Source organism: Taudactylus pleione, unplaced genomic scaffold, assembly GCF_031769625.1.
Source record: "Taudactylus pleione unplaced genomic scaffold, aTauple2 ptg000518l, whole genome shotgun sequence".
Taxonomy (NCBI): domain Eukaryota; kingdom Metazoa; phylum Chordata; class Amphibia; order Anura; family Myobatrachidae; genus Taudactylus; species Taudactylus pleione.
Genome location: NW_028284920.1, coordinates 586,272 through 606,176, shown reverse-complemented (window position 1 = coordinate 606,176; position 19,905 = coordinate 586,272). Strand labels below are relative to the sequence as shown.

Here is a 19,905-nt window from a genome sequence, read left to right as displayed (position 1 = left end):
ATGATTTTCTGCAGCTCCATGCTGTTGGCATTGCTATAGGGAAGCTGGGTGGAGGAGGAACAAGGGGAGGGAATTTAACAATTTTGAGTTGGTAATTCGGATTTCTCATTAGGAGTATGGAAAATGTAATCAGCATTACTGATTCAAAGTTTACAGCGTGGAGGACACTAGCGCACGCAGGGGGGGGTTTCTGAGTAGTCAGAAACCCCCCCTGATGAACCTAATTTTTTTTTTCTCAGAGACGGAGACAGTCCTGTCTCCATCTCTGCATCAGCCACGGGCCATCCACGTACAGGCTGCGCTCCGTACTTCCCTTCAGCGGCCACACTCCCTCCCATGCCTGTCCTAGAACTGCGGCTGATGCTATATGAGCTTCTGCAAATGTGCAGAAGCTCATTCAAGCCGGAGCCGCGCTGACAGCCGTGTACCTCGGCCGGCCCCAAAGCAAATGACGCACCGACAGCTAGAGTGAAGGGCTGGCCGGGCATCATACAATTCGGGGGCTGAGACCGGCCTGTAGCTGTACGGCATTGCAATTGCATCACACATACTGGCCCCTCCTCAGGGGTCACCAGCCTACCAATCACTGGGCTCAGAGTGGGCTGCATGGATCAGCCCTCCTCTTCCTGCTCCTCGGCTGTGACTGCCTGTGGCTGCGCCTCCTCTGCGTCCAGTCCTCACCACACTGACTGTGTCCCAGCTCCCCCGCTCTTTTCACAGACGGACAAGGTAGGGAGAAACTGTTTATACCTGCACATGGGGAATGGTGTAATTGCAGGAGATCATGGGGCTGAAACAGGCAAACACTCAAAGCACCCATGCTATATCCTTACAGAACCATTAGAAACAAATAGTAATAAAAAACAGCTAATCACATTCAAATATGTTTATGTATACACACAGTGTTATATATATATATATAGAAACCCCCCTTTAAAAATCCTGCGTTTGCCCCAGGAGGAGATTTTTGCAGTATATCCTCCAAAAGCACTTAAATAGGTTCTAGAGATACGTTAACTTAATGAAAATTGAAAATGAAACTATTTTTCTGCATTGTATTATTGTATTACTCATAGTTCTTCCTTTTAAAGTAGTTTTACAGCAGTGTTTAAGAGATATATGGCTGTAGCTCTATGGTATGCGCCACACAAACTGTCTCCCACTTTGCGATTTTAGAAAGTGGAGGGGTATGTTAACTTTTTACAGTTCCTGTAGACAGCAGGTATGAAGCTGTCACACCTGAATGAAAAAGGCCTCGAAAATTTGGTTTGCTGCCCTTAGTATTTGCTTAACATTATCATTTGTAGTTATAACATTCTATTACCTTCAAACTCGATAAATAATTATAGGCAAATGCAGGTGGGGTTTTCATTTGCCCTACTGGCTAGAGTTAGAAATCATGGTCACAGCATGTATATAATACTATCTTACTAGAGCTGCGGACGTAACATGCCACAGAACGGAACTACTGTGCATGTCCACTTGCAGCAGCTTCTCCTACTAGCAGGGGTATTCAATATGGGAGCGAAAACTCTGTTTTTGCGTTAATATCGCACCTATGACGTCATTATCGCAGATTTTAGTTTTACACCGTATTCAATTTCAAACACTTTTTGCAAGTTCGAAAAGTCTTTGATAAAAAACGGGGATAACTTTTCACCATTGAATAGGTGTCGAAAAAAAGTGCAGAATTGGGGTTTAGGGGTGCAGGCTTAAAAAAAATAGCCTGCACCTCAGGGAATGACATTTAAAAAAGAACTGTGTCAAAAAAAGTTGAAAAAAAAATAGGGACACCCCAAAAAATGAATTAAAAAATTGGGGTAAAAAAAAAAATGGGAAAAAATTGTTTAACAATAGGAAAATAGGTTCAGGGCTATTCTGCAAGTATGCGGCAGGTGTTTTCTAGAATAGAATTATAGCGGCAGGTGCAGAATTGCAGATTTTTTAAAAACTTACTTTAGGGACTTAAAAATATGCTAGTACCCATTTTCATGTACCCCAAATTTGATGGGACCCCTTAAAAAAACGAAAAAAATAACCTAAGTGCTCTTCTGCAACACTTCTTCAATGTCGGGAAAAAACACCTGCTGCGGCTATTTAAATCCCCGACTTTCATTTAAAGGCTAAAACGGGGGTACCCATAGTGATCCCCCATGTTGTTACAACTTTAGGGCGGTCCTACAATTTTTTTAAGGAAAATTTCGTAACTTTACACAAATCCCACTTCGCAGGCTCCCGTTTTCGTTAGTTTCATATTGAATACGGGGATAAGCGGGAGCGCGCCCGATACTTTATCCCAGGTAAAAGCTCCGATATGAAACGTAAACTTCGACAGCGAAGTTTACGTTTCATATTGAATTCCCCTCTAGGTCTGCTGTGTGTGGGTCTAAGCACTCAATCAGTTTCTGAACTAGAGAACAGCTGCCAGCAAGAAGAGACCGGCATCATAATATAAAGTGGCTGAAATTGTGCTCAGTTCTGTCTCTTACTGGTTATTCTATGTATATTTATTATGAGATGTTTACCTTTTCCTGGCCATTTATGTTATTTATATGAGATGTTATGTTTCATACAGAACATTTGTTTCTCCCCTACTATAGACCATCTATAGTGTTAATTATTAATAGTAAATTGCATACACTTTTCAGTATATAAAGGAGAACAATGCTTACATTTATCTCCAAGGCCAGTGCTAGGTTCTTCTGCTAACCCAGACTCCCAGATTTGTTCCAATGTTCTGCAGGGGACTTAGATTGAGGAATGGTGCAAACATCCGCAAAAGAAAAACAATTAGCTCTGATGGGCTGGCCCTACTGCCGCAGCTAACAGCTTACTGTGATCTCTGTATATGTCTGAATTATTGTATACACTGCACTATGTATGAGGCAGACTGTAGCTTGTTACCAAGTACCAATGTTCTCATACACTTCCTGGAGAGGATGTGTGCAAGTGGGTGTCTTATGTCCAGGCTAGTGGGCATCTAACTTCACCCAGCAATCGCACGTTAAGACATAAGGGGCTATCGCGGCATTTGCATACTTGCTTACCTTACGGCTGCGTGCGAACACAGCTTAGCGAGCAGGTCTGAATCAGGCCCAGATTTCAAAACCTTAATGTAAATATAAGGCACCGGTGATAAACTGTTTGTACCCCAACTACTGTAATCACTATGCACTTGTTAGGATGGGTGATTTTTTTTTTTCAGGAGAGTGTTGCAAACGCGCCTTTGCATTTGTTTTGCTATTATACTGAAAGTGTATTTCTGTTAGTTTATAATGGCTGAAATAAGTGTTGGTAGACTGCCTAGAGAGCTGATTTCCTGCTCCAAGTACATCTCGTACATTTAGACAAAATTTTCTGGATATAATATGTAAATGTTCTTCATACTTTATTTACAGTTTCATTTGTCAGAGGGTTTTGTTATTGCAGGCGGTTTTCTCCACGGTGTCTTGAAATTGTTCTTGACTAGAACTTACAAGAAGTAATTGAGCAGTTCTGCCAGTTTTCTTGTCGGTAATCTGAAACTTTGGGTTATAAAGAAAAAACTAAACAAATTCCCCTGACTGAGTCACATGTCCTTCTTGGGAAAATACTCTCTGTTAAAACAAATGGACATTATCTATATCATATTACTATTCTGAGTCAAAGCTTTAAAGTTAAAGGAAGAGAAATTGTCAAAACACAAGAGTTTAAAGCTGGGTACACTCTTGACGATATATATTGGACGATTTGTCGTTCTGAGGCGAATCTGAATGACAAATTGTCATCTTCGTCCAGTGTGTACGCACTATTGCTCGCTTCCATGTGTCGTTCATCATATAGATCCGGCAGCCGACATCATGCTTCTGGATGCGACGGGGGGAATGTTATTTTGGGCGGTCAAACACCAGATCGTGCACTGTGCATTGACCACCCAATATATTGTGCTGTTGCATCTCTGTCGCTGGGTACACACATCGTCTAGTCACAGGGGTGGACAATAAGCGTCCCTCCAGGTGTTGTTGAACTACACAATCCAGCAACTCTTGCAACAGTTTTAACATTGATTTGTCACATAGCAAAATTGTGGCAAGACATGCTGGGATATGTAGTTCTACAACAGCTGTGATGCTGCTTATTGCCCACCCGTAGACTGTGTGCCCAGCTTAAGGTTGTGTATGCAACATCCCAGCAGCTCCGCCTGCAAACACAGCATTCACCACTATAGTTGGCACTTACACCTATGCTATGCTGGATGTAGGAGATATGGCATACATACACACTGCATACGTATGGCTCAGGCTGCTGAGTAACGGGGGGATTGCGGCACAGGGGGATTGCGGGGGGGCACCATTCCAGGGGGCTTGCCTACTCTTGCATTGCACACCCCATTTTCGGGAGGCTCCGGCAGTTTCCCAAGACAGTAGGCAAGCAAGCCACTAGACCATTTCCTGAAGCTGGTCAAAATAGTTAGGTTGAGTCAATGCTGCTTTTCAACCTATCTTCCAATGTGGCTATAAATATTGGTGGCGATAGTGGAAGGGATCCCTCAGGCTGATCATCTGGGATGATTCTAGCTTCATTGCAGTCTGTCAATGTGGCTGCATGATGACCTTCACCCACAGGCCAATAACTGTCATCTCATCATCCAACTGCAGTTTCCTAATTTATAGACATATCAAGCAGTGAAAGGAGTGGAGAAGCTGACCATGGTAACCAATCAACTTTGGGGTAGCACTCTTTAAAACGTTAGGTAAAAGCTGATTGGCTAACTTTTGCATTTACCCACTCTTTTGACTGCTTAATACATCTACCTCTTTTTCACATTATGACACACAGTAGTTCTCCTTATCCACATTATGCCACTGTACAGCCCTTTATTCACATCATTCCACACAATATTGCCAATTCACAGTATGTCACACAGTAGTGCCCCTCATTTACATTATGCAACACATTAGTGCCCCCTTTCACATTTTACATCAACATGTTACATTGACTGCCTGGAGAATGAACCGCAACCGCAGCTGAATACGGAGATTGCCGCATGCTGCAGTATCCAATAAGTATCACTGTGACTTGTGGTCACACACTGTGAACTTTCAAGTTCATGCTGTCACGCCCCCCATGCGCCAAAATGCCTAGCGTGAACACTAGTAATGCTGGGGCCCGCACAGTATAGGCTGTTACATGTGACAGCCTCAGCCAATAAGAATCAGCCTGATTCTTATTGGCTATAGCTGTCACACGTGACAGCTGACAGGAACAGCCACAGCTTCAGCACAGCAAGCCAATATGAATTAGCCTGATTCTTATTGGCTGCAGATGACCACGATCTACCAATCGAGTGTCCGCAATTAAGATCGACGTGACACCACTGACCTATTGGAATAAAAAGATCTACTCTTGGGGGTATATGTTCTAAAGTGCGAATTTTTAGAAGTGGAGTTGTTACCTGTAGCAACTAATCAGATTCTACTTATCATTTATCTAGCACCTTCTAGAACATAATATCTAGAATCTGATTAGTTGCTATAGGCAACAGCTCCACTTCAAAAAGCCCATACTTTAGTAAATATACCGCTAGGAGAGAAACGACTACAGATTTGTCCTCACTAACCTATTCTCATATCGCCCCGCCTGGGGTATTAGAAATTATGAGATTAAACCGCAGCATGCGTCCTGCTGCACAGATTTGTATCAAATGCATCTAATTCGCACCACAATTGTGACAAAACTACAATGCACGAATACACCGAACACTGCCACTGACTTTGCATGCAACAATGTTGTGAGACTCAGATTAACCTGGGGAAAAGGCAAAAGACTGATATTGCATCCTGGCACGCAGCTCTGTGCTTAATATGCGTCCTCATACCAACTCCATAGTGGCAAAAATACAAATCCTAAACTCCCAGTACACTATAAGTGAGTTTGGATGCAGCTACAATGCGACACAAATTCTAAATGAAGAGATAGGGGTCTATGTACTAAGCCTTGGGGAGAGATAAAGTACCAACCAATCAGCTCCTGTCATTTTAAAGTCTGTGTTTGAAAAATGACAGTAAGTAGCTGAATGGTTTGTACTTTATCTCCATCCACTTTATCTCTCTCCAAGCAGGGGGAGGTATGAGGGCACCATAGCAAAATTTCCTTTGGGCCTCCATAGGTCTACCTATACAGTGCCCCTGTAGTTGTGCTCATTATGCATTACCCCCTGTAGTAGTGCCCCTTATGCAGTGCCCCTTAACAATGCCCCCTGTAGTTGTGCCCATTATGCAATGCCCCCTGAATTAGAGCCCTTTATGCAGTGCCCCTTATACAATCCCCCCTGTAGTAGTGCCCCTTATGTAGTGCCCCTTATACAATCTCCCCTGTAGTAGTGCCCCTTATGCCGTGCCCCTTATATAATGCCCCTGTAGTAGTGCCCATTATGCAATGCCCCCTGTATTAAAGTCCCTTATGCAACGCCCCCTGTATTAAAGCCCCTTATGCAGTGCCCCAGTAGTGCCTCTTATACAGTGCCCATTATGCTGTGCCCCTGGTAATGCCACTTATGCTGTGTCCCCGGTAATACCCCTTATGCTGTGCCCCCTCCGCTGTGCAGTACTTACTTGACTTCACGCTTGTCAGCGCTCCAGCTTCGCTCCGGCATCTGTGCCTGCGTTTGGCTGGATCTAACTAGATCGCGCAGGCTCCTCACATGTCGGGTAATGCGGGTGACATCATCACATCACCCGCACACCCGCGCACTGCATTACTGGGAATGCTGGCCTCTGATCAGTGGTGTCTTTAGTCTCTGATCGCTTCAGAGACCAGCGTTCCCAGTTGCACCAGCTACAGAGGGTTCAGGGGGATGCTTGCTGGGCTGGCGGGCCCCCTAAGCCTCTGGGCCCCATAGCAAGCGCACACCCTGCACCCTCTATAGTTACGCCACTGTCTCCAAGGCTTAGTACATAGACCCCATAGTTACAAGTCAGAGAATGCTACCGTGGTGGAGCGTCTAGGTTGCTTTATACATCTTACACCATAAGGTGCAAAATTGATGAGTGAATTAGGACCCATCTGTAGCGCCAATGTAAGATTTTTCTTTTTTTTTTGACTATATCTTTATGTTTATCTTTCACATAATGGTAAACTGTCCTTACTTTCTTTATCCCTGCAAATGTCCCTATTTTTCAATAGTAATCAATTGTTCAATATAATATCTATTTTGTGGCTTGTGAATCTTACCATCTGTACTTCTTTTCTAGGCATTCTAAGTTAATATTTATGGAAAAAGCATTTAAAATGCAAAAACACGTTATAATCAAATTTAGTAAACATGCTAGAGATTATATTGCTGCAAGGTCTGCTATAGTGCACCAGATGCGCTTACATGCACCAGCTTAGCAGCGAAGTGTCCCAGGAAACTATGTGAAAATGTTGTCGTCTATCTCGGTATAATACAACAGTGATGAGGATACATGTTTAGCATGTTTACACAGCTGTGAGATATATTGTTTTCTTTGTCAAACTTTGACATCTCTCGTCATCAAAGATAACATCTTACACACATTGGTCATTTTAGGACATACCTCATCCACGCCAGAGAGTGACATGCTGAAATGCCTCCCATTTGTTTATGCACTGACTGAATAATACTTGTATCTTTTTCTCATTATTCCTCTTTTTCCAAAAAACATGACCTCAGTCAGAGATTACTCTGGTCACAATGCACACAGCTCAAGCACCAGTCCAGCCTTTCCCTCATGTACAATATTCCTGTCACAGAATCCCCTCATAAGACACAGCTGCATGACTTCTCTCATTAAAATAAAACAAAAATTGTATTAGAATGTAAATATTTTCTTAAAAGTTTTTATTTTTGTCAAAAATAACTATACATATACAGTAAGGGGTATATTTACTAAAGATTGATTTTAATCGATTTCATTTTTTATTTAGTTTTTTAAGTATTAGTAAATGTGTGATTTATCTTCAGAAACACAACATCGATGTTAAACGATCTTGATCGATATTAAATCGATTAAAATCGACCTATAGTAAATATACCCCTAAGTATCAATGCCCATCGCCCACTGTGAAATATAGTGACATGAGAAGTCACCTCAGAGTTACATAAATTGTTTTTATTGTCACAAAACTACTAGTTTACTGTAATTCTAATAACTAATGTTTTTTTCTGATGCTACTCTACGGAACCAATTATCTATCTATCTATCTATCTATCTATCTATCTATCTATCTATCTATCTATCTATCTATCTATCTATCTATCTATCTATCTATCTAATCAGTCACTGGTATGAAGAAGAAAACTAAATTAACCCCCAGCAAAGTAAAGGTTATATTGTCTGTAATTAAACACCTGCCCTCTGTAGTCTATGATTCCCAGACTAGTGTAGGGCTGCTCACTATCTTCTTATACCTCACTATGGTACATTCCTCAAGTTTAAGGCCAGATGAAAACTGCCCCACACGACCGATTCCTTGGAAGCATCACCTTAGAGACCACTATGTGGCATGCCTGTGCCTAGCAGACATCATTACTGTGCAAGGACACAAACAGGCTGATACGCTCATTGTTCCGAATGGTGACAGCAGGCACATTCAACAACAAAAGAACATAATACCACCTACATAGTGTAGTAAATATTGTGTTTCGTAGCCATTTCATAGCACTGTCACCCTGTTTGGTTGCCCATGTAAAATATTAAGTGTTCATGTTTACTTAGAGCTTCTGAGCCCATTAGCCTGTATACATCAATCCTTAAGTGGAGAATTACCAAAAGTGTAACTCTCACGAAGCAGCTACTGCAGTGAGTACACTAGATTTAAAAAAAAAAAGAGAATTTATCAGACATTTTTTTTTACTTTTTATTTATAGAACATGGGTTACAATCATGAAGAGACAGTTACGTTTTAATAACACTATTTTACAGCAAAGTTTGTGCATAAAATAGAAAATATAATGTACAGTTTGGTCCATATACAGTCAGGTGCATAAATATTGGGACATTGACAGAATTTTCATATTTTGGCCTCTATTCACCACCACAATGGCTTTGAAATGAAACAAACAAGATGTGCTTTAACTGCAGACTTTCAGATTTAATTTGAGGGTAATTACACCAAATAAGGTGAGCGGTGTAGGAATTACAACGGTTTCTATATGTGCCTCTCACTTTTTAAGGGGCCAAAAGTAATGGGACAAACTAAACAATCCTAAATCTAACTTTAACTTTTTAATACTTTGTTGCAAATCCTTTGCAGGCAATTACAGCCTGAAGTAGGAACGCATAGACATCACCAGACGCTGGGTTTCATCCCTGGTGATGCTCTGCCAGGCCTCCACTGCAAATGTCTTCAATTCCTGCTTGTTCTTGGGGCATTTTGCCTTCAGTTTTGTCTTCATCAAGTGAAATGCATGCTCAATCGGATTCAGGTCAGGGGATTGACTTGGCCATTGCATAACATTCCACTTTTTAACCTTAAAAAACTCTTTGGTTGCTTTTGCAGTATGCTTTGGGTCATTGTCCATCTGAACTGTGAAGCGCTGTTCAATGAGTTCTGAAGCATTTGACTGAATATGAGCATATAATATTGCCCGAAACACTTCAGAATTCATTTCGCTGCTTTTGTCAGCAGTCACATCATCAATAAATACAAGGGAACAAGTTCCATTGGCAGCCATACATGCCCACGCCATGACACTACCACCACCATGCTTCACTGATGAGGTGGTATGTTTTGGATCATGAGCAGTTCCTTTCCTTCTCCATACTCTTCTCTTCCCATCACTCTGGTACAAGTTGATCTTTGTCTCATCTGTCCATAGGATGTTGTTCCAGAACTGTAATGGCTTTTTTAGATGTTGTTTGGCAAACTCTAATCTGGTCTTCCTGTTTTTGTGGCTCACCAATGGTTTACATCTTTAGGTGAACCCTCTATATTCACTCTTGTGAAGTCTTCTCTTGATTGTTGACTTTGACACATATACACCTACCTCCTGGAGAGTGTTCTTGATTTGGCCAACTGTTGTGAAGGGGTTTTTCGTCACCAGGGAAATAATTCTTCTGTCATCCACCTCAGTTGTTTTCCGTGGTCTTCCACCTCTTTTGGTGTTGTTGAGCTCTCCGGTGCGTTCTTTCTTTTTAAGAATGTTCCAAACAGTTGATTTGGCCACACCTAATGTTTTTGCTATCTCTCTGATGGGTTTGTTTTGATTTTTCAGCCTAATGATGGCTTGCTTCACTGATAGTGACAGCTCTTTGGATCTCATATTGAGAGTCGACAGCAACTGATTCCAAATGCAAATGTCACACCTAGAATCAACTCCAGATTTTTTACCTGCTTAATTGATAATGAAATAACGAGGGAATAGCCCACACCTGTCCATGATATAGCTTTTGAGTTGATAGTCCCATTACTTTTGGCCCCTTAAAAAGTGGGAGGCACATATAGAAACCGTTGTAATTCCTACACCGGTCACCTGATTTGGATATAAAATGTTTCATTTCAAAGCCATTGTGGTGGTGAATAGAGGCCAAATATGAAAATTCTGTCAATGTCCCAATATTTATGCACCTGACTGTATATTTGGACACTGACACAATTGTCATAATTTTGGCTCTGTACACCACCACAATGGATTTTATTTATACAATGGAGATGCAATTGAAGTGCAATGTTTAGGAATTGCAGCCATATTTATACACAGTATCCTATTTTCAGGTGCTTATACTACTGTATATTTAATTGGACAAATTAACACAATCATAAATAAAATGCTAATTTTTTATTTCATTTTTGTAGAGAATTCTTTGCAGGCAATGACTGTCTGCATCACCAAATGCCGGATTTCTGTAACATCACTGGGTTTTGTAGATTCGGGGACCCTGGGGCTTAGCTACACTTGGAGACTAAACAAAACTTGAAGCCTTAACAATGCTTCTCCTTATGGACCAATGCTACTAGTTGGTATTTGGGATGACTGGATACAGGACAGATATTAGTGTCTGGATACCCTGAGATAGTGATAGAGTACACTGGTACAGTCTGTGGATACACTGAAGTGAGTGCAGACTGTAAGAACTGCTTGGATGCTATATCGCAGCGGAGGCAGGCTATGGCTGATATTGGGACTGTGTGCTATGCACAATAGAAGCAGACTGCACGTGATGCTGGAACTGCATGCTGTGCACAATAGTAGCAGGCTGCACGTGATGCTGGAACTGCGTGCTGTGCACAATAGAAGCAGGCTGCAGGTGATGTTGGAACTGAGTGCTTTGTATAATGGAAGCAGGCTGCAGGTGATGTTGGAACTGCGTGCTATGCACAATGGAAGCAGGCTGCAGGTAATGTTGGAACTGCGTGCTGTGCACAATAGAAGCAGGCTGCAGGTGATGTTGGAACTGCATGCTGTGCACATTGGAAACAGGCTGCAGGTAATGTTGGTACTGAGGCCCTGATTCAGAGCCGGACGCTCTGACAGAGCGTTCGCTCTGAATCAGGACGGTCCTTCTTAATTTTTAGAGAGGCCTCCTGGCCGCTCATTTTGCTGTGGGTGACCACCCACACCTATAGCGAGCGGCCAGGAAGATGGTCGCGATGGTCAAGACCATCGCGACCATCGGGCTTGCGACAAGAGCCTTGCAGTAGGGTCTAGTTGCCGCAAGCCCAAGAGTGCTTTTGGCTCTGACAGAGCCAAAAGCACTCCCACTGACATCACTTGTGATGTCAGTGGGGCCGGCCCTAGACGGTAGGCGTTCCCACGGGAACGCCTCCGTCTGGGCAGCCACGCCCCTGGCACGCCCACCAAAGGGGGCGTGTTGTCACTGAACATCGACAGCACGCCCCCTTTATAGCGAGACCCGGAGCGACGGCTTGCCCATCGCTATCCGGGTCTCGCGCATGCGCACGACGGAGCCGCCTCCGTCGTGCGCATGTGCACTAGGCCAACATCGACACACTTGCGAGCTCTCAGCGCTCGCGAGTGGGTCTGAATCAGGCCCAGAGTGCTATGTACAATTGAAGCAGGCTGCAGGTGATGTTGGAACTGCATGCTGTGCACAATAGAAGTAGGCTGCAGGTGATGTTGGAACTGCATGCTGTGCACAATAGAAGCAGGCTGCAGGTGATGTTGGAACTGCGTGCTATGCACAATGGAAGCAGGCTGCAGGTAATGTTGGAACTGCATGCTGTGCACAATAGAAGCAGGCTGCAGGTGATGTTGGAACTGCATGCTGTGCACAATGGAAGCAGGCTGCAGGTGATGTTGGAACTTCATGCTGTGCACAATAGAAGCAGGCTGCAAGCAATGTTGGAACTGCGTGCTGTGCACAATAGAAGCAGGCTGCAGGTGATGTTGGAACTGCATGCTGTGCACAATGGAAGCAGTCTGCAGGTAATATTGGAACTGCGCGCTGTGCACAATGGAAGCAGGCTGCAGGTGATGTTTGAACTGCATGCTGTGCACAATGGAAGCAGTCTGCAGGTAATATTGGAGCTGCATGCTGTGCACAATGGAAGCAGTCTGCAGGTAATATTGGAGCTGCATGCTGTGCACAATGGAAGCAGTCTGCAGGTAATATTGGAACTGCATGCTGTGCACAATGGAAACAGTCTGCAGGTAATATTGGAACTGCATGCTGTGCACAATGGAAGCAGCTGCAGGTGATGTTGGAACTGCGTGCTGTGCACAATGGAAGCAGGCTGCAGGTGATGTTGGAACGGAGTGTTGTGCACAATGGAAGCAGCTGCAGGTGATGTTGGTACGGAGAACTTTGCACAATGGAAGTAGGCTGCAATAAAATATGCTGTGAAGCAAACTTACCCACTCTCCCGGAAGGTGTGGGAGACTCCCGATTTTTCTGGTAGTCCCCCGCACCCCCGGAAGAGAGGGTGGATTATAGTATCCCGCCCACTTTCTAGTGAAGTGGGCAGGATAGGGAGATAATACCCGAAACGCCTGTCGGTATGGAGGGGCGGGGCTAAAATGGCGATAATTATTTTATCTCCATCCAAGGCTTAGTAAATAGACCCCATAGTGATGTTCTTGTAGCCATTCATGCACACTTACCTGTCCGTCATCTTTCTGCGGTAACAGGCCCCTCCACATTTCCTGGAAGATAGACATATCGGGAGCTCGATGTTTTCTTCCCACTCTGCATGTGCCGGTATTTGAGAGCAGCAGGTTATGTCAGACCTGCAGCAAAGGACACTGGGCTAAAGAGGGCACAGCCAGCACCGGGTGCTGGGCAGAGATTAGGAAAGTTTTCAACTTTCCTGCTCTTTTTTATTTCGCTGTACAGATTATGCCATCCTGAGATGGCATTATCTGTACACTGCAGAGGAAAATAAAGCTGAGCTCTCTTTTCTTCTATGAATCGCTCTCCCCATACTAGTGTATGGGGAAGCGATTTATCCATGGAGCCGTGGCACCGCTGGAGAAGTCATGAACTTAATTGCAACCGGCTACATGAATAGACGGAAGCAGTGAAAAGCCCTGGTTTAAGTTAAAAAGGGCTTTTCACTAGTTCATGAATAGACCCCAATGTCTTTCTGCCTTTAGTTTTGTCTTCAGCAAGTGAAATGCCTCAAATCTTACTAAAAATTGGAGGCACTGTCATGTCCACTGTTGGAGGAATATTACATGTTACCTAAGTTTCCTTTAAAACATTGAGTTTCTAATTGTATTTCCATTTTTACCAAACTCACTGCAGCAAGTTGTATTTTAATTTCTGATTATATTCTTCATTTCTAAATTTAACCAAATTCTTGAATGCAGATTTCTCGTCTATTACAGCAAGGAAATCTTGCTTGTTTTTCATTACATCTCAATGTGTTGCAAGCTGATATAAGCGATATTTCCCTGGTCAGAAATCCTGCAATGCATTAGCCCAAGAGGTTCCAACAGAAACTCGCGGCAAACTGAACCCCACCCTTAATACACTGCTCAAAAAAATACAGGGAACACTTAAACAACACAATGTAACTCCAAGTCATTCACACTGCTGTGAAATCAAACTGTCCACTTAGGAAGCAACATTGATTGACAATCAATTTCACATGCTGTTGTGCAAATGGAATAGACAACAGGTGGAAATTATAGGCAATTAGCAAGACACCCCCAATAAAGGAGTGGTTCTGCAGGTGGTGACCACAGACCACTTATTAGTTCCTATGCTTTTTGGCTGATGTTTTGGTCACTTTTGAATGCTGGCAGTGCTTTCACTTTAGTGGTAGCATGAGACGGAGTCTACAACCCACACAAGTGGCTCAGGTAGTGCAACTCATCCAGGATGGCACATCAATGGGAGATGTGGCAAGAAGGTTTTCTTGTCTGTCAGCGTAGTGTCCAGAGCATGGAGGCGCTACCAAGAGACAGGCACATCAGGAGACGTGGAGGAGGCCGTAGGAGGGCAACAACTCAGCAGCAGGACCGCTACCTCCGCCTTTGTGCAAGGAGGAACAGGAGGAGCACTGCCAGAGCCCTGCAAAATGACCTCCAGCAGGCCACAAATGTGCATGTGTCTGCTCAAACAATCAGAAACAGACTCCATGAGGGTGGTATGAGGGCCCGACGTCCACAGGTGGGGGTTGTGCTTACAGCCCAACACCGTGCAGGACGTTTGGCATTTGCCAGAGAACACCAAGACTGGCAAATTCGCCACTGGCGCCCTGTGCTCTTCACAGATGAAAGCAGGTTCACACTGAGCACATGTGACAGACATGACAGAGTCTGGAGACATCAAGGAAAATGTTCTGCTGCCTGCAACATCCTCCAGCATGACCGGTTTGGCAGTGGGTCAGTAATGGTGTGGGGTGGCATTTCTTTGGGGGGCCGCACAGGCCTCCATGTGCTCGCTAGAGGTAGCCTGACTGCCATTAGGAACCGAGATGAAATCCTCAGACCCCTTGTGAGACCATATGTTGGTGCGGTTGGCCCTGGGTTCCTCCTAATGCAAGACAATGCTAGACCTCATGTGGCTCGAGTGTTTGAGCAGTTCCTGCAAGACGAAGGCATTGATGCTATGGACTGGCCCGCCTGTTCCCCAGACCTGAATCCAATTGAGCACATCTGGGACGTCATGTCTCGCTCCATCCACCAACGCCAAGTTGCACCACAGACTGTCCAGGAGTTGGCAGATGCTTTAGTCCAGGTCTGGGAGGAGATCCCTCAGGAGTCCATCCGCCACCTCATCAGCAGCATGCCCAGGCATTGTAGAGAGGTCATACAGGCACGTGGAGGCCACACACACTACTGAGCCTCAGTTTGACTTGTTTTAAGGACATTACATCAAAGTTGAAGCAGCCTGTAGTGTGTTTTTCCACTTTAATTTTGAGTGTGGCTCCAAAACCAAACCTCCATGGGTTAATAAATTTGATTTCCAATCATAATTTTTGTGTGATTCTGGTGTCAGCACATTCAACTATGTAAATAACAAAGTATTTAATAAGAATATTTCATTCATTCAGATCTAGGATGTGTTATTTTAGTCTTCCCTTTATTTTTTTGAGCAGTGTATATAAAAAAAGCACTGATCCACGGCAGTCACCATTCCTAGATTTGGGGTGCAACATGGTATGTGTCCATATTGTTTAAATAGAAATCACAGGGGCTCTGCACTCACCATAATAACTAATACTAATAATAATAATAATAATAAACAGTGGGGTTTGGGTTCATGTATTGATCAATGCATTTAAGCTTGCAGCCCCCGACAACGGACCCCACTTTAAAAGCAAAGTTGCTGTTAGCTTTAAACCTTGATAGCATACCCTGAGTTTAACACTAATGTGATAGCTATTTCCATGTTATAATTCTGAGCAACAGAGTAGGGACTTGCAGTAAAGTGGGGGTCCCTTGTCGGGGGCTGCAAGCTTAAATGCATTGATCAGTTCATGAACCAAAACCCCACTGTTTATTATTGTTATTGTTATTATTATTATTGTGGTGAGTGCTGAACCCCCGTGATTTCTATATTATGTGTGTGTAATATATACTCGCACACAATTGCCTGATAGTAACATGTTATTGCATTTCTGAACTGCATGCCAGAAATGAATATAAGCATATTTGCGAAAAGCCAAGATTTTAATGCTCAATGGGTTTGAGCTTGTGTAAAATGCTGTGTTGTATGACCTATTACATCATGTGAACTGGCTTAGATAATCAGACATTTTTAACAATTAGTTTACAAGACAATTCCAGATGGCCGAATACAATTTAAATGTGTTCAAATATTAATGAATGCAGATTATAACTTTTCTGAAAGCCTAGGCCCCCCATTGCTTTAAAGTAACCAGATGCCAAAATGCAAATAATACAAGCAGCTATGCTGATTGGTAAAAGGAATCAATGCTTTCATACTTTCATAAGACAATCAGTCCTCTCATACAAGCATGTTAGGTGTACGTCTTTTGTACCTCTTTTTTTTTTTTTGCTAGCAACTACCATTATATTCTGTTGATTCCTACAATAGGTTTAGCAGGGTTCTCCAATTAAGTTCATTTTTTTTCTCTTTATGTACAAATATCCGTGTCCTTGACGCCAAGCAGGCCAGACTTTGTGCAAAGCAGAGATACCCCTTCTTTAAATCATACTTGCCAACTGTCCTGGAATGTCAAGGAGACTCCCAAATTGTTCGGAAGTAACACGGACTTGCACACTCTCGCTTCCAGCATGCCTCTTAATTAAATGGTTGGGATATGTGCATGCATGCGTGCGTGTGAGTGTGTGAGAGGTGGGTGGGGGGCAAATCTCCTAGTCTCGATCACTTTATGTGTTGCGGATGCTGGGCCAAATGATGCGAATTGCTGCCCCCCCCCCTGCGCAGTGGTCACCTTCATTACTTTGCTGTGACTGTGTGTCCAGAGATGTGTAGTGGGCGGTGATAGAACAACAGTTGTACCAATGCTGTAGGAGGAATTGAGTTCTGTCCATATGTATGATTGTTAGTGACAGTAGTTATGCTGGACATAAACCTATGCGTTTTCTGTCTGATTGCACGATTTTCGACGCGTCGTACGATCAATCCTGTAGAAATCGTGCATTTTTTTTCCCGGATACGATCCGATGCACGCTCCTGCAGCTCCTAAATAGGATCGTATGATCAGATGTGCAGCACATCTTGTCCGTCGTAATTGTATGCTGATTGTGCCGTGTTTCTCAGCATGCAATGCATCGTGCATCCGAACGTCCGAGCCCTGTCACTTGAGTGACAAGTTTCTGTTTACGCCCACTGCAGACAGCGCCCGAGCGGAGAGGAGCAGCAATGTGAGCAGCAGACACGATTGTAGAGGTGTTTTATAGTATTTGCAGTGCACTTGTTTCCCATTACAAAGCACACTGGCCACCAATGTTTAGCATATGCATAAGTGGGCTTTGGTTTGAGACCTGCACACACTGACCACATGTTTACCCAGCAATGCCCACCCCTGTTTGCCCAGCAATGCCCATATTTTCCCCATCAATGCCCACCGTCTAGCTATTATTTACCCAGCAATGCCCACCCATTTGCCCAGCAATGCCCATCTATTCCCCAGCAATTCCCACCGTCTAGCTATTGTTTACCCATCAATGCCCACCCCTGTTTGCCCAGCAATGCCCATTGACCACCGTCCACCTATGTTTTTGAACCAATGCCCATCGGCCACCCCACCCTCCACCCACCATGTTTTAGCAATGTAATCATGGAAAGCACATTGTGATACTGAATTGGATTTATCCCCCACCCCATAGACAATTATATGCATCTCAAAGAAATTACACTCCAACTTTATTAAGAACAAAACAACAATTCCAACAAAAGTGTTCAATAAACCATTTTGGGGTCCCCACTTACACATTTCAATGGCCACCCCCACTGTTGGGGGTGGCCAGAATATAAATCCACTTGGGGGCCACATTTACACAGTTCAATGGCCACCCCCTCTGTTGGGGGTAGGCATATTAAAAACCATCAAATGAATGTCCTTTTTACTTTATATTGTTTTTTGTTTTCCCCATAGGAATGTCTCTGGATCGTGAACCAGAATTCATAACTGACTTTCTCAAGCTATACAGGCACCAAGAAGGTGGAGGATTCAAAACGTTCGGAAACCGGGGCCGACAGCATATTCATACCCAAACTATGGTATTATGACCTGATTATGTTTCGGGTGCAGCAGGATCCCATGAGATCTTCTGTACAGGTGATGGCTGAGTCAGAGGAGTGCAACCTGCTGGAAGAGGATTTCCTGGAATCTGCAGAGACATCAGCGGTAAGTTCCAAATTTTTCAGATCAATCCTCTTGCCACGGCACTGCACCCTCCCCATTAAAATAGGCCATATATTCCTTTCTGACCTTTTTGGCCAGAGAAGCCCGGGTTCTCTAACTACGGGTGGCGCCACTGAGGGGAACGGAGCAACTTCTTCCGGATTTTCGGGGTCTTCAACTGCAAGTGTTCCCAATAACCTTTGCTGGGTGGCTTTATTGCGCAGGAAGTTGTGCAGGATACAGCAAGCCGTGACCACCCAGTCAATCTCCTCGACCTTTAAATTTATAGGGGTATGCAAAATCCGATTTCAGTTGCTCAAGATCCCAAAGGCATTCTCCACAATACGCCTTGCACGAGACAGGTGGTAATTGAACACCCGCTATTCATGAGTCAAGGCCCTCTGAGGGAATGGCTTCATGACATATTCATGAAGAGCGAGAGCCTCGTCAGCCACGAAAACTAAATTCAGCCCATGTTTCTTTGACTCTCTAGACAGCAAATGAAGGGTGTTAGCGGTGAGCCGCTCATAGAATGCCGTCTTCTGAAAGCAGCCACCATCGGAAGAACGGCCGTTCTTCCCCACATCTACAAACAGGAACTCGTAGTTTGCGTTAACCAGAGCCATCAAAACAACACTGAAGTACCCCTTATAGTTATAGTAGTAGGACCCAGTGTTAGCAGGTGGGTTAATCCTAATATGTTTGCCGTTGATAGCTCCTCTGCAGTTAGGGAACTGTCAACGGCTCTCAAACTCATCCCCAATGGCTATCCACTCTTCTGTGCTTGTAGGGAACTGTGAAAGAACTTGAAAACTAAATAAAAAAATGAAATGTTACAAAATGTTATCTATTTACAGACTTCAGATATCCCCAGCAATCCGAACCTACACAGTGGAGAAGAGTGTTTCGACTCCAAAACCCCCACCCCACCAATTTCAAAATAACAAAGGCGGAAAAACAAAAATAAAGAAAATGAAGAAGACCCAATACTTTGCCAGGCCGGAGAGGCCTTATTGAAACCACCGGATGAATATGACAACTTTGTGGCCTATGTCAGTGCAGCAGTGCGAGGAATGGTCCAGGACCAAAGAATATAATTTGAAAGACTGAGTCTGACTTCATATTTAAAGCAAGGCAATGTCTACTGACATCGGACGCTACCATTATTACCCATCCAGTAGTTCCAACCCGCCCTACACTCAACACGGCAACACTCACCTACTATTCATGCCAAACATACCATCCACCAACTACAAACTACCCACACTACCCTCCTGATACCCCACCCACCTCCACCTTCCTACCTCATCCCCCACCCACCTCCTCCTACCATCCTGCTCCCCCAACCACATGGTCTAGCTAAACAACTCACCCAACCACCTCCTCCTACCAACCTCTACCCCCACCCACCTCCACCTACCGTCATACTCCCCCAACCACCTCCTCCTTCCAAACAACTGGGCCCCCCCATCTCCTCCTACCAACCTCTTCCTCCACCTACCATCCTGCTCCACCAGCCACCTCCTCCTACGAAAATATAACTCCATCCGCCGCATCCTACCAAACTGTACATCTACACCCTCACCACCCAATTTGTTCACACTATTGCGCGAAGCAAATGAGGACAATGAGGATTTATCTTAATTGTTATGTTTCCCA

At 44.0% G+C, this 19,905-nt stretch overlaps 1 long non-coding RNA gene across 1 annotated transcript in view; it reads left to right on the top strand.

Annotated features, from left to right (window-relative positions):
* Window positions 1-479: 479 nt before the first annotated feature.
* Window positions 480-19,905, top strand: part of LOC148501421 (uncharacterized) — a 50,055-nt gene continuing 30,629 nt past the window's right edge. Inside the window, exon 1 of the long non-coding RNA XR_015870047.1 lies at window positions 480-729. This is a non-coding gene — a long non-coding RNA (uncharacterized LOC148501421). The remainder of the gene's footprint in view (window positions 730-19,905) is intronic.